The following is a 14,519-nucleotide window of genomic DNA, read 5'->3' on the forward strand; positions in this document are numbered from 1 at the left end:
TTCAAAGAGTTTTTTTAGCTTTTCCCTCTGATAAAATGCAAAATAAAAAATGGGTCCTTCAACTCTCCATTATCAATAATTTTGTGATTATGTGAACCAACATCAGGGTTAAAAGGAAAACCACAAAAAAAAAAAAAGTTCAAGGAGGAAATAAAAGCCTTCAAGGGTGAATTGAACATATGAGCCTATTTAAAAAATATGTTTCTGTTTCTACTAATAGGTCATTTTCACCTGCTCCTGCGGGCCCAACTGGCCTTGGTTGTCTGCTGCAGCTCTTGAACAATGGAATGAAAGATCACTGTAGTTTGATCCCTAGGATGCAGAGGTGACCAAAGGGTCAAAGGAACAGAAGCTGGGCCATGACAGAAACGGGTAATCCTCAAACAGGAAAATCCACTCCCAGATCATTTGGAGGCAAATGGAGACCAGCTAGGCTCAGGGAATCACCAGCTGGGTTTCTATTTGAAGTGTGTAATCATCGAATACACTCAAAGCCAGACCCCACATGGAAACCTTGTGGCTAGCCATATGTTTGGGACACCTTTGGTGTTTACTAATGCCCCAGGACTGTGAAGCAGAAGATCCACAAGAGAAAACACACAGACTCTGAACCGAGAATGCGAGAAGATTGGAAGAGAGCCCCTTTTGTTTGTGGGTAAGTGATCAAGGCTGGAAGCTTTTCAACAGTGAGCTACCGTGCTGAACACAGAAAACTAAACCCTTTCAAGTAAGCCTGTTCAGGTTACACAGTGTATCTTGAGGAATCAGCCTACTCTTAAGAAATTGTATGGCATTGTTTCATATTTTACTTTTCCTAGCCAGCTTAGTTAAAAAATAATAAAATCACAAAAAAACACTTTATGTTATCATGACAAAAAAATGACACAATCACTCTGGATTTGAGAGGACTGATTACAAGCATTTCTGAAAACAGAGCTGTTTTCCTTTTTCTCCCCAAAAAGGCTTTGAGGGAAACAGAAGACTAAATATGTTTCCTGGACACAAGGAAAATCTGATGAAAGCCATTTTTCATTTTATTTCCATGCTGTGAATGAATATTCAGGCTATTCATACTACCACAGCAATCTGGTTCTCAAGTTAAACCACCAACCGCCAGTCCATAGGGGTGAAAAAAACTATTTTTATGCGCTGTGACATTTTTAACTTGTAAAACATTTCAAATGTAGGTGGTAGTTCTCACAGTCTAGTATATTTTTGGAATTTCATAATCCTCCTAGCCAGAGTTCAGGGGCTGCTTTTTTTCAACATTTTGGCATGTCGTGGCCTTTTCTTCATAATAGTACCATGTTTAAAAAATAAATCTTTTTTCTCACCGCTCTTCTAGTCCTCCTGTTGAAAGGCACTGGGATGGGAAATTGCGCACACACATATTCACACTTGAACCTACCTTTCTCCCTTTACCTCTTCTCCCCTTTTTCCCTCTCTTTCGTCCTTTTCTCTTTCCCTTACTTTCTTTCGTGTTTTTCTCCCTCACATAGATTTCTAAGAATAAACTCGGTTTTCAAAACTCCAGAGTTCTATTTCAAAATAAAATTTTTGATCCTTCATTTTAGTTACGCTGGTCAATGGTCGATTAAATCAGCTTCATTTATATTTGATTGTGAATTACTTGTATGAATCATGTGAGCAAGGAGTTAAACTTTAGAAGTGTATAATTAGCAAAGTGATGCTAAAATAACTGGCTGAAATTGAAGAATCTATTTTTCTTTTATAGAACCCAATGAATGATACGTGGTTTATTTTCTCTAAATTGAAGCATACTCTGAAGGAATGGATCACACACACTATGTAATAAAAGGACAACCAGAGGTTAAATCATAGAATTCTAACTACTCGCAGGCTATGGGGTCCAGACAGGTCTAATACAGCAATCAAGAAATGAATACTCCATATCTACTTGGTTGCAGCCACCTCCCAAAGTAACTTCTATTGTTGACCATATTCAGTTGTTAGCAAATTATTTCTTACATTAAAACCAGTCTCACTTTCCTACCTCTAACCTCTGCTAGTCCCAGTTGTACCTTTCACAGCAACACGGGGTGCTGCAAAGCCAGCACAGACCCTCTTTCCCCAAATGTAAACTTCCGTTTCTTTATCTCAAGCCTAAAGTGTTTTTGCCTCAAGATTTCCTCATCTGTCATGATTTTAAGACACCCTACTTACAGCGGTAGGCTTCTTTTGAGAGTGTTCTAGTTTATTAATTTTCTATCTGTTGCCATGTGACCATCAGAACCTGTTCATTTACTGGGATGCCTAGGTGGCTCAGTCAGTTAGCGTTTGACTTCGGCTCAGGTCATGATCTCACCATTTGTGAGTTCAAGTCCCATGTCCGGCTCTGTGCTGAATGCTAGGGAGCCTGCAGCCTGCTTTAGACTCTGTGTCTCCCTCTCTCTCTGCCTCTCCCCTGCTTGCACTCTCACTCTCTCTCAAAAATAAACAAACATTAAAATAATTAAAAAAAAAAAAAAAAAAAAACCTGTTCTTCTAAGCACACCTAGCATTTGTCATGTTTTTGTTGTTTTTGTTTTTAAGTTCTATTCAACTTTTATTTAGTGAGAGAGAAACTTAGTATCAATTATTATAAATTATTTTTTCGTGATATTTAGAAATGTCAGTGATCCCCCTTGACTTTTTTCCTTGAGCCCTCCCCCAAATAAGCTCCATTTAGAGTGGTATTTAATTTCCCAAAGATTTCTTAAAATGAAAGAATAGAAGTTGAATTTATCGCAGCATTTCCTTTACAATTCCCCAATTAGACATGTCTTTTATTGGCCATGCTGACATCAGTTTTCCTCTCTCTCCCTGCTAGCTTTATTCACTTTCTTAGCTATTGCCATTTTTCTCCCACCTCTGATTTTTCATTCTTCCCTCCTACTCCCAAAATCCCTCTCCCATTTTTCGTCAGAGTAATTTAGTACTGTCTTGCTTCAATCTCCAACACCCCACACACCACCCCCTGCACTACTGTTTTTAAGAGTGTCAGATCATTACAGTGATGATGATGATTTTGTGTGTGAGTGCTCAGCAAACCAAAGAGTCTATAGTTAGTACAGCTCACCCGTCTTAGAAAGAAATGGGAGACCATAAATAACCCTTTTTCTGTCACAGGTTCAGATTCAAAGAAGAGATTTCTTACATGCTCTAGTGCTGGATCATTTTCCTTTTGACAGTTATGTTAGCAGTTGCTGGTGCAAACCAGAGTTAACTACAACCACGTTTCTGGCTATTTCCAAAGAATGGATTTTTAACACCTCTCCTAGACTGGCTGTCTAGGAAGTTGCCAGCGTGGTAGATCTTGGTGTTGGCAATGACAACATAAAACAAGATGATGTAACCTGATTAGTAAAGACGACAATGGCATTCTGTACTCTATAATTGGCCATGATATTCCAATAACTAAATAGTTGTTGGATTAGTTTTATCCTGATGCAGTTTGCTCAATATTTTTTTTTTATGTCAATTGCTGACACCATTATGCGCTCACGAAACTGATTTTTAAACTCAAGTACCTAATAATTTACACCTAAAATTCTTCTTGCTAGTAGTTCGGGACTTAAACCCTAACCTAGAGGGATACATTTAAAATCAATTCAGAAACATTATATGTATTTATTCCTTTTCCCAGATATGGATCATTGCAATTTTAACAAGTAGATGTCAATGTTCTTATATAAAACCCTGATTTTCTTTTAATGTTTACCAGGGCAGGACAAAACATGATCTGGCACAACAATTTAAGGCTTCTGTCCAGTGTTACACCCATCTATCAGAAGAAAACCCAGCTATTCAAAAGTGAAGAAAATATTTATAGATATTAATAGGTATAAAACACTCATGTGATTTTTAAAATCAGAAGATTGAATCATTGGGGCACCTGGGTGGCTCAGTCAGTTAAGGGTCCAACTTCGGCTCAGGTCATGATCTTGTGGTTCGTGGGTTCGAGCCCCACATTGGGCTCTGTGCTGGCAGCTCACAGCCTGGAGCTGGCTTCAGATTCTGTGTTTCCTTCTCTCTCTGCCCCTCCCCTTCTCATGCTCTGTGTGTCTCTAACATAATAAACATTTTTAAAAAACGATTGCATCATTTATGTCCCGAGACATTATCAGAGGTGTATCCACGCTTTTTTTTTCTTTTAAGTAGAGGATCTCTTCTGTAGTTCAAAATCCTTAAGAAGTGGAAGAAAATGACAATAAACAAAGCAAAGCTTATGTGCCAAGCATAGTTCTATGTTTCAAAGACTTCCTAAACAGGTGGAATACAACACGACAGTGCTGAAAATGATACAAATAACTCTTCATCAGTATTTCACATCTATGTCATAACACTAAAGAAGATTGGGACAAACTAGAAATGATTTATTTGAAACAAAAACTATGGTTTACTATCTCCTAAAAACAAAACAAAAACAAACAAAAAACAAAGCAGGCCTTTCAAAAGGATTTATCATTGTTATCTAATAAGAGATGGGATTATTTCAAGATGAAGAAATCAAAAGAAACTATTTGCAGTTACCTCATACATGTCCCTTCACATTCTCAAGGCAGGTATAGACTTGGAAACAGTTTATCAACAGCATGAAAAATTTGCACAAAAGTCTATTTGGGAAATCAATGATAATACCAGGAATGCACTTTGTGTAATCAAAGTCTTTTTAAAATAAGATTATGACAAAGATCAAGTGTAAAATAAGGTTCAATAATTTTTCAATTTTTCAGTAAGGCTAAATTTTGTTTATGAAGTATTTAGTTTCTTTAATACATTAGTATTTATTGTCTATTAAAACTGGGTGGTTTTTTTTTTTAATGTTTATTTATTTTGAGAGAGGCAGAGACAGTGTAAGCAGGGGAGGGGCAGAGAGAGAGGGAGACAGAATCCTAAGCAGGCTCCACACTGCCAGCGCAGAACCCAATGAAGGGCTCAAACCCATGAAACTGTGAGATCATCACCTGAGCCGAAATCAAAAGTCCACGAGTCGAGTCGGATGCTTAACCAACTGACCCACCCAGAAGCCCCTAAAATTGTTTTAAAGGGGAATACATCATTTAATTTGTTTCACTTTCTGTTTTAATGCTTACTTCTTATACTGAGAATGTATTCAATGTTTTTTCACTATTTCAAAATAAACCTTAAACACCCTTTTTTTTTTGGCACTATGTGAAACAAATACTAACTAATGTTACCAGTAATTACTATTTTGATTAGGTCTTGTAACCACTAGAATGGGGTTTTCTTTGGTTTGGTTTTGCACTAGCAGCTGCCTATGCAGTGAAACATATTCTCATTCAAATCACACTCCATTAGCATTAAATTCAACATAGACACTGTAAAAAAAAAAAATTAAATGTTTAGAAATGTATTTCCCATTTCCTTGATTTTGCAAGTCAGCAATCTTATCACAAAAGTTCGGTGAAGACTCATGGATTTCTAGTGGTCACTATGTTAGTTCTTTTTTTTTTTTTTTTTTCAATTCTTACAAACTCTAATAATCAATTTTACATGGAAAATGATATTAAATCTTACTGGAAGTCAAAAAAAATAAAATTTCATTTTTACTGCATTAGATTGGAAAGTTTTACAGTATGGATAACATCTATATGTATGGCATAGGTCACCATATATTGGAGTGTCACTAATCTCTTTTGATGCTATTATGCATTATTAATTGCAATTTTAAAAGTGTATTATCTTTGGGGCATCTGGGTAGCTTAGTCGGTTGAGTGTCTGGACTTTGGCTCAGGTCACGATCTCGCAGATTGTGGGTTCGAGTGCAGTATAGGACTCTGTGCTTATGGCTCACAGCCTGGAGCTTCTTTGGATTCTGTGTCTCCCTCTCTCTCTCTCTGCCGTTCCCTGACTTGCACTCTGTCTCTCTCTCAAAAAATAAACATTAAAACTATTTTTTTAAGTGTATTATCTTTACCAGAAATATTTTTGCTGTCAGTAATACTAAAATCTATCAGTAATACTAAACATGTTTTCTGGGATACATGTAGAAGTCAGTTCCTTGCAGTGTCATTGGGAACAGTTTATTAAGCCACGTTAGCCCATGCTATGGAAGAGCCTTTGGCCATTCAGAGGACCAAAGGAGAGATTCTACACATCCTTTTTCAAAGATCTCCTTTTTATCCTTGGAGTCTCCCTGTGAGCACCTATTAATGCAGAAACTTTTCATTTTGATCGTATTTATTGTAAAGTATTTCGCAGATGACACCTTTCCATCAGATCACACTCCCGACCTGAACACTTCTCTAGCCCCTCCAAAAATAAGCAAACTTGTCCTTTAAAAAAAAAAAAAAAAGTTATGTTATCCAAAACGTCTTACTTAAGACAAGTGGAAAAGAAGGTACCTTCTATCCCTTTTTGACATACTAATCATTTTCCCAAGTTTGAAAAGAAAAGAGTTTGCATTTACTTCTACAAGCTTGCTCTTTTTAAATTATTTAATGGGCCACTGAAATAATGGCCATGGAGTCTGGGGGACTTGTCTTCTGGCTGACGTGTTCATTGACAATGTTTAGAGTTCCGGAATGCCTCGGGGAAATAAATACTTTCAAAACAGCCTCTCTTTAATATCTGTTTCAAGGGAAAGAGGGACATTGGCGATGCTGAGACGAGGAGATTTTTATTTCCATAATTTAGTTTGAGTGTCTCAAAGCACAGTTAGTTTGATTTGTCTTCTTACGTTCCGGACCACAGGTGTTTCCCATTAAGACAAGCAAGCTGACTTTAACGGAATCCAGCAGCGCAGTGGGCACAGAATGCCTTCTGTGAACTGCCAATAATTATTTGTCCTGGCTTTGTTTCTGGAGATTCTACTTAAATTGGTTCAAAAGCTGATAATCTGTTTCATCCCTAAAGATTAACCCCTTAAAAAAAATGAGTGTGCTTCCACATAATTGGACTGAATAAAAGAGCTCTCTTAATATCGTTGTTAAATTAGAGAATGATTTTTAAAGTGTGATAAAAGGAGGCTTCGGAAGAGCACTCAATATGTAGCACCGCTAATAAAATAGCTTCATCAATTCTCTCAGTCTTTGCAGCCGACAATGGGATGAGTTATAAATCTAAACCGGCTAGTACCTAAACGCTCATATTATAAAACATGCTGACTGCTGACTCTGCTTTGGAATATGAATTTAAACTTAAGACATCATTTACCAACTTATTCTAATTTGCAGTCCTCTGTGAACCAAGATGTACTTTTAAGAATTTGCTTCTCAGCAATCCCCTGGTCCTAAAGTGGCCACAGTCTCTTCCCAAAGAGTGGATAGATGGACATACTTCAACACCCATCAGATTTGCTCAGACAATGCTAGTTGAATTGCAATTTTACTCTAGCCCACTTACTTTCCTTTCATTTGAACTGCATTTATTGGCAGCTTCTACAGTGGGCTTGGGTGAATCCACACTCTTCAAAGATAACGGAACTGGAAAGAAAATCTGCACTTCTTTACTGTCTCTGAATAGAAAGTAGATCCCACATAGACAACTTAGCTTGTTTAGGAATATTAAAGTCACCAATCCAAGTTAGCCATTTGAAGTATAGCTCTTGGAAGAGTCTCAGGAAGACTTATCAGGACGAGACAATTTTGAAGATAAAACTAAGGCTATATTGAATTAACATTATTCCTTATTTTTTCAACCAATAAATTTGTACTACACTATGACTAATATGTATTAATTAGCCTTCACAGGTTTAGTTTAAAATCATATATTTTAGTACGAAAAATTAATACATTTGTCATCAACACTAGTAAAATAAAAACTAATTTATAATCAAGATTAAAATTAAGACAGGGGCGCCTGGGTGGTGTAGTCGGTTAAGCGTCCGACTTCAGCCAGGTCACGATCTCGCGGTCCGTGAGTTCGAGCCCCGCGTCGGGCTCTGGGCTGATGGCTCAGAGCCTGGAGCCTGTTTCCGATTCTGTGTCTCCCTCTCTCTCTGCCCCTCCCCTGCTCATGCTCTGTCTCTCTCTGTCCCAAAAATAAATAAACGTTGAAAAAAAGATTAAAATTAAGACATTATGTGAGGTTTAACTCAGCTACTATCATTTATTTTGTAATCCATAGTCCACAAAGATGCTTGAGGAGCCATTGGACCCCAGATAGGAAGATAGGAAGAAAGTACCTACTGATTTTAAATTAGTTTACTTGTCAGATTCAGAAAAACTTCCAGGAGACTTAGACTTAGCAAGGGTTATTCAGAACTACTGCAGAGAATCTTGGAATCTTAGAGAATGAGAATATTATAAACAATATAGAAAAGCAGAGGTCCAATTTTTCAAAACAAGGGTAAAATACAAGATTCTTAAAACTATGGGCACTAACTATATTTCTGTGGAAAAACTGTGTGATACAGTAATTAAGCAAATGCTTTGCATACACTAACAGTATAAAGAGGGGATTAATAAAAATCAGGGACATCCAGAAGATTAAGTCAAACTAAGTTAAACACCATTTCCTTTTTGACAGGGTTACTAGCAGATAATACAGTGAATACTAGAGAATATTTTGCCTTCAAACAATCTATTATCTCTAAGAATAATGTAAGAAATGATAAGTTAAAAAGACTTGGGGGCCATGTGACAATTGCCATCAAGGACTTTGACAGCTAAAACTTTATGGTCTTCCTATCTTCATCCTCTGCTTACAATGCATGACTTTGAATTTCCTGACTTCATCTGTTTCTCCCTCCAGCAATGGATGTAATGACGAGCACCATACATACAGCTCCACTTGGGTCTGTGGCTTGCACTCGCACCTCCCACCATGGGATTTTTCTGTGGACTCCACCCTGAACATTCATTTGGCACTCCCACAGGCACAACCCAGAATTTCAGAGGATTAACACCATTGGAGGTAAAACACTGACCACTGGCCTACAGGAGCAAATTGACAAATACATCCTACCTGGTCCTAAGATGCATTTCACACAGATTCTCACACTCTCGCACAGAATTGAGGAATTATTCGCCAGTAATAGAGCCAACCCGATAATACATCCTCCTACTGGTTCTATCTCCTTCTCTGCTCTGTGACCCTTTCTTCCCCCAAGCCTTTCTAGGCCTCACAGTTTTTCTAACCTAGTTTGGTCGCTTGAATTGTTCTCGGCACCTGGATCTTTCTTATAAAAGATCTCAGGCTACGTCCAAATTTCACTCATCCGAAAGTTAAATATGCGAAACAAAAAATGTTAGGTCTTCATTGCACATCTAATTATCATCCTCCTTCTTTCTCAAGAGTTGCCCACATTTAAGTTCCCATACCATCACCAGCCACTACTCAACAACAGTCTGACCACAACATAGCTCTAAAAGTCTTCCTCCAACACCATCGAGGACATCTAATTGCCAAGAAAAATGGACACCTGTCCATTTTATTCATTGATTTTTGGTTCTTTGACTGGCCGCACAATCTTAAGACTGTTTAGATTTTGCTGACGCCATGCTCTCCGTTATTTTTGTTGTATTTTAGTATCCCTAACCACTCCTTTGTAGGTCTTGTATCGTATTCCTTCTCTGCCTGCCTATGTTACATCTGCACAGGTTTTCTTCTCCAGCAGCAAGGTCATTCACACTCCTACTTTGAGCAATAGTCTGTCCCATCTGTTTATGCACCCAAATCTTTCTAGAACTGACTTCATAGAAGAATTTTAACTTCATTTCATCTAGCTCTATGACCCATAGGCAATAAAAGTTTAATATGTTCAAAACTTGTATTCATGATTTTCCCTATGCTCTCTCATAAAATTGCCTTTCCTCTACCCTTTTGCATCTCCACTGTTTGCCTAGTGTCATAAGTCCATCCAGTCAGAATCACTGGAGTCATTGATTCTTTTCCTCTCAAACTAATTAAAGACTTAGAGATTCATCTTCTAAATAGTGCTTGACTACATCTCCATTACCATTTCCCTGATATTGTCCTCTGTTACTTGCATTATCACAATATATTCCCTAGAAGTTAATTATAATATTTATCATATCTATCACTTTTCCTAAGGGAAACTGTGCTTATAAAAGGGGCAGCTCCGTGTAGTGATGTATATAGCCCTGTTTCCTCTGCTTATGATTTGACTTGGGTGGGGAGTATACAACCTAATGTCAAAAAACACCTTCAGAGTCTGATGTGAAGAGCTACGTTTAAGTTGGGTTACCCAGATTTCCAATGTAAAGGCATTGTAGAATATGAAGAGAATCATCCAGTAAACTAGAGGAGCAGGAAATAAAAGGATTGCCAATGTAGAAACAACCTAAGAGGACATAATGGACTATTATTAAGGTAAAGTTACAAGGAGGCCAATGTTACAAGTGCAGAGAAAGCAGGAGGCAGAGGATAAAGCAGAAGGTGACAAAAATCTCTGGAGGCAACATTAGACCTACTGAGATGCACATGGAATAAAACATTAGAGTTGGGTTACATTATTAGGGACATACTTCTGTGAAGTCTTGACACTAAGGTCTAGTACAGTGTCTACTACAGTTCCTATTCTTACATGTGAACACAGGTAAGAACCCCCATTACCTTTGTTTCTTACAACCAAATAGGTCTACCCAGGGTATATTCACTGGTTTGGCATTCCCTGCTCTCTCACTCCCAATATCCAACACAGATAGTGTGATGTCAAGTAATACACCTACTCTAAGCTGTTCCCCTGCTTTATTCTCTCCCCATATTAGCGAAAGGCAGTGTAAGTTCCTAAGCATGTCTTCTGAGATCTGACCTCCGTGTGGCTCTCCAGACTCTTATCACTCCTTCCTCCCTTTCCCCTCATAATTCGTACTCAGGCAACAATGCCTTAGAATATGCTCTTTCACCACAGTGTGCTTTCGCTCCTACTGTTCACGATTACCAAAATGTTTAATTTTCTCTTCCAGAGGATTTTATTCATGTGCAAAACACTGTTCATGTGTAACTGAATTTAGCTCTTTCCTATCGTCTGTACATAGACTTTTTTTGTTTTTTAAGTTTATTTTCAAGAGAGAGAGAGACCGCGCCAGCATGAGCAAGGGAGGGGCAGAAAGGAGACAGAGGATCTGAAGTAGGTTCTGTGCTGTTAGTACAGAGCCTGACATGGGACTCAAAATCACGAACTGTGACATCATGACCTGAGACAAAACCAAGAGTCAGACGTTTAACCGACTGAGCCACCCAGCACCCCTGTACATAAACATTTTGTAATGGATACCACATTGTATTTAAATTAGCAGGCTTCCTCCATCTCTGTCCCTCTTCAATAGAATATGACCTAGCAATTGCCTCTTTTTTATACCTAGAGAAAAGCATAAAACAAGACATGCGAGAGAAACTCAGTAGATCCTCCATTGTTAGAATACACACTTTGCTTCTTTTGCCATTCTACCATATTCTTTGTCTTGAGTTTCTTTTAACTCATTCTGATTTATCAAAAGCTTACTCTTAACACACTCATAAAAGTCTTGGTTCAGTAGATTATGCCTGACCTTTGGACAGCGATGCTTTAATTCCATATTCATCATTTTAAAAGTATGCAATTACTGGCAAGCTCTTTCATTCTCTGGGCCCTATTTTTCCATATTTGTAAAACAGAAACAACCCCTCTTTTAAAAGTTGTTTATTATATGAGGTAATACATTTAAAAAGGATTAGAAAACCTGTCCCTTTCCTTTCCTCCTGTTAAATTTTCACCATGCTTAGAATTCTTGTCATAGACTGTATTTCCATCTGCGTTTCACAAGAATCCTTGTGTACATAACAAATTCTCTGTTAGTGAGTAACTTGGGGATGAGATGGAAAGGGGAGATATAGTTTGTTACTATTTCCTTATATCATTGCATATAGAACATTTACTCATACACACTAATAAACACACACCCGCATGTGATTAGCTTGAAATTTATCAGATTTATAAATATAAAGCTGAAAGAAATTGCTGTAGATCCTATGACAGAATCAAGATTCAAAAGACCTCAATGGGTTGAAATTAGAGTTTGAAATTTTCATGAACCAATTAGTCCTAAGTTTTGAACAGTACAGTCAGTGAATTCTAGGAGACATGTCTTAAAGTGATTTATTTTTACATTAGAATTGACCAGTTTTACATTAAGTTGCTAAACCAACTAACAAGTAGTAGCCTGGATTAATTAAACTCTCATTAGCCTATAATATTATAGATTCAGTGTACTTTATCTTCTCCACACTGCACTTGGAGCAGTTTGTTCGGTCTTGGAAGCCTCTAAACAGAACTAGAATTTTCCAAGGAAGGGCAGCCAGTATCATGAGAGCTCTATAAATGTACATATTCTATAGCTCAGCCAAAGAAACTGAGGTTGTTTAGTTTGAAGAACCAAAGATAGAAAGAACATGACATGTGACGGCAAGAATTTGTCGACAAACGAATGACTGTCGTTTGAAAGATGTTCGATTTAGCCTCTGAGATTCTCAATGACAGAATTATACCAATGGAGAGAAAATGCAGAGAGGCAGACATTGACTTAATAGGAAGAACTTTACATGACAACTTTTAGAAACGACAATAAACAGACTTGCCTAGAAAAACAGTGAGTTCCTATGAACCGGGATGTTCAGATTAGGTAATAAGAGTGTTGTAAAGGGAGAATTTTCTTTTAGAATAAGAAATTCAGTTAGATAATATCCAGTAATTCTTTGAACACTAAGTTTCAATGAATCTAGTGAAACAGAATTTAAAGACTTTATGCAGTACTCATCCCAATTAAAAATTTCAAAGATAGGGGCGCCTGGGTGGCGCAGTCGGTTAGGCGTCCGACTTCAGCCAGGTCACGATCTCGCGGTCCGTGAGTTCGAGCCCCACATCGGACTCTGTGCTGATGGCTCAGAGCCTGGAGCCTGTTTCCGATTCTGTGTCTCCCTCTCTCTCTGCCCCTCCCCCGTTCATGCTCTGTCTCTCTCTGTCCCAAAAATAAATAAACGTTGAAAAAAAAAATTTTTCAAAGATAAACATAGTTTACAAGTATTTACTAATTGTCTCAGTGCAAATGAGGTCAGCAAGTCAATGTAAAGACAAGAATAAATAAACCTTAGATTCAGCAAGCAATGTACTTTTAATTATTTGTAACTTTGGAAAACAAACCAAAAGCAGCTACATTTATGAAACATTGAGATAACTGGTTCTGTATCTGTTACACTGTGTACATGTCCATTAACCTAATTAACTCTGAAATCTAGTAATTAACTGACCCATGAAATCACAAGCCAATGAATAAATGAACTTTTCAAGATTGAAAAAGTCATTGATTTATGCTTGGCAAGGCCATCTTTAGAAAGTACATTCATACCTTGAATTTTACATGAAGTTATGTGAATTGTACAATTAGGCAATATGCATTTAGCTACAGTCAACAGGGTTCTGATTTGACTGCCAATTAGGGCCGCATGTTGACTACCACTTAAGTGAAATATGATGTGGAGGGTAAAAGATTACCTCATCAAGTCTGCATCCGTCTTTTTTTCTAACAGACTCAAGCCTACGTTCGGTGTGCAATTAAATCACAAAATACTAGACATAGTGTGACCTCTGTGGCAAGTATCAGTGTATATATTCACTTCCTAGTTGACAAGCAGTACAGTTATTTTATAGAACCTCAAGCAGTACGCAGTTCTAAGACTCCTACAGAATTATGTAGGATAAAAACTCCAAATAAGCTCTGGGTTTGATTAAAAAACAGAAAGAAAGAAAAGGTGGGGCTTGAAATGCTTGATTGAGGAACAGGTGAGGTTAAAAATGACTGAAGAGTTACCGAACTCATTTTGACATGTTTTAAATAATGGCCGGAAAATACAAGGCCACGTGCAGCGCAGTTAAATCTTTCCCACTCGTTAATAGAGGGGATACAAAGGTCACTGCTGTGCAAAGAGAATTGACTAATCCCTCCGATGCATGGTGTATCCAGTACCCCTTTTATTTAATTTTGTGGAGGAAAGCTGGTCTGAATTAGGCCTTCAATAATTATTGCAGGGGCCTGACACAAACCTTAACAAGTCCATAATGGCCTATCTATATATTCAGGCCAATTATTACAGACTGACTCATGCGGCTAGGCTGCAGACATTCTGCTGTTCACTCAAAACCTTTTCTGAATTATTCTCCATTTCACACGACACAAAAGAAAATAGTTGTGTTAATTAGAGAAATAAGCAGAATACCACCCATGGGGGGGGAAATAGCTGATTCTTAATGCTATGTCTAAGTAAAATGTGAGCGATTTCATTTTTGAAGACTGAAATCAGGCTTGAAGTTGCAATTATACTCTTACTGGCAAGCTAAGGTATTATAAGAGATGCAATATAGGTCTTTAAAAAGCACAAGGACAGGGGACCACATTGTAAGTAAGGCCAAGACCAGCCTTCTAGTCTATGAATGACAGCAACGTTATAAAGCAGTGGATCCATCTTTCCGGGAAAGTACAAAAAGAAGAGGAGAAACGGGAAGTGAGCAGTACTTCAATTCTTGCCACGGTATTAAAAAAAAAAAAAAAAAAAAA

This window comes from Lynx canadensis, chromosome C1 (genome assembly GCF_007474595.2).
Source record: "Lynx canadensis isolate LIC74 chromosome C1, mLynCan4.pri.v2, whole genome shotgun sequence".
NCBI lineage: Eukaryota > Metazoa > Chordata > Mammalia > Carnivora > Felidae > Lynx > Lynx canadensis.